The following is a 2,500-nucleotide window of genomic DNA, read 5'->3' as shown; positions in this document are numbered from 1 at the left end:
GGGTATTTTCTCGAATGATTGGACACGGACATGGCAGATATATTCTCTTACCAAGGGAAGAACTCGTTCTCTCCAGCCCCTAGAGTTAAGTTAATATCGACAGGACAAAACAACGGTATGGAGACGCAGGAAACGCGATTATTACTATATCACGATAAGTAGAGATACGAGAAACATAGACATGCTAGATAGAATGAATGGCATTGATGCAATTAATAAGAAAATAACGTAAATGGATTAGAGATGGGGTTTATTCTTTGCACCGATTCCTGTTTAATACTGAAAATAATCAATATATCGAGATAACGGAAAATATATTTAGGAAGTACGCAAAATGTACTTCCAATGCAGGACAGTTAATAATCCACATCGAAAAAAAAAATATATATATATAGCCATTATTTGCATTTAGATAGTAGTGCCACGTATATAACTTTTTTTTAACAGTGTAGGTTGTCCATTTTGATCTCACGTTTTCCTTTTTGAACTGGATTTACTTGAATGAAGAGCATGGTAATCACTCTCTGTGTAACAGTAGGGAGATTTCGGAATATTATTACTAACGTCATCCCTAATTACCGTCATTAATGTAAGCCCATGAACCTCATATTTGAAGTGTAAGAGGACTCAAATCACGAAAAAAGACACTACAATCCTACTGTTGACATGAAAACAAAGAAAAATGATTAGTAGTTACATAGAAAGATGATACCAGTGTACTATTGTTTCATTGATTCCAAACATAAATACACACAAACACACACACACACACACACACACATACACACACACACACACACACACACACACACACACACACACACACACACACACACACACACACACACACACACACACACACGCACACACACACACACACGCTTACACATAATCTAAATATATATATATAAATATATATATATTGCTATATTACTATGTCATTTGAGACTGGACTACTAATTTTACTGTTGCTGTTACCAATAATAATCATAAAGATTACAATGAAATATTGCTCTTTCTGTCTTCCTCTTTTTCCACACACACTTATGGAAAACCCCCTACGCAGGTGTTCTACAAAAAACACCTGTCGAAAGTCTACCTGTATCTCCCCACATTACCGCGACAAACAGTGTAGTTATATGTTTGATAATACTCGCTTGTGGTTTGATATTGAGTGTAGAAGTGATTCAACTGTGGTCAGCTTTAGGCTCGGAGGTTCTGTGTGCTCTAGTTAAGATAATCCCACTATTGTTATGAACAGGGTTGAAAGAAACTAGGATAACCCAGCGCGTAACATCACTGATAACGTTGCTGACATTATATCCTGTCTTCTCACTCTTCCTTTTTGTCTTCTTGTTTCATTTTCCTGCCTTAGACTGTCTGCCCGTCTGTAAAATTGAGGTAGTAATTTTCTTTTCCTCAACAACCTTAACGCAGTGTACACTTAACAAAATTACTTTTTCTTCTTACGGCTTAACAAATTCAATGTCTTGCTTAAAATGTTCATCCTAAAGTTACCTGACTTGTTTCGAAATATATCACATCCTCGGGTACAGGAAAAACATCAGGGTTTTTTCCCTTTCTATTTGTGCAAACATTCCATTTTGATATATGAAAGAATATTCCGTATTATAGAATTCGTTGTCGGGTCTAATTGGCTTCCCATTTTTTCTAATGATTTCCATTAGAGGTTACGCAAAAGCTGCAAACGACTGAAGGAAATCTATTGCAGTGAATCAACCAAATTCTTAAAGAAGCTCCTTCACTCGGTCCCGTAAACTATATCTTAAACATGGTTCATCAAATAATGAAGTAAGTATGAAAACAGGTTCGGGGGTTATACGTAAAGAAGGCTTAACAATTATTCTGCTGAGGATAACGTTAGGATTAATAATGCTATAATTACTAGCAACGTCAACGATTGGTGGAATATCAATAGTTACAACAACAAAAACAACAGTAATGATAATACTGCTGTTACTGATAATGATGATGAAAATAATGATAATAACATCAACTATGACGACGATCATGATAGCAGTAATAAGTGATAATGACGACTATTACAATAGTAACAGTAACAACAGCAGTAATTATAATGATTAAGATACTACTATTGCTACTGCAATTATTGATTATGGTGATTTTAACAATAACAATGTCGGTTATCATCATGATGATAATAACAATAATAATAGTAATAATAACGATAATGGCAATATAGCAATGATAATGATAATGATTATCAAAAAAAAAAAAAAAAAATAACAGTAAGGATAATGATAATGATATTAAGAAGAAGAATGATAATGATAACGATGATGGTGATAATGATGATGATGAGAATAATAATAATATTAATGGCTTTAATGATAGTGACGACGACGACGACGATGATGATGATTATGAAAATAATAATAATAATAATAATAACAATAACATTAATGATAATAATGATAATAATAGTGATAATAATGATTATGATGACAATAATAATTAT

This window comes from Penaeus chinensis, chromosome 41 (assembly GCF_019202785.1).
Source record: "Penaeus chinensis breed Huanghai No. 1 chromosome 41, ASM1920278v2, whole genome shotgun sequence".
NCBI lineage: Eukaryota > Metazoa > Arthropoda > Malacostraca > Decapoda > Penaeidae > Penaeus > Penaeus chinensis.
This window is presented reverse-complemented; position numbering follows the sequence as displayed.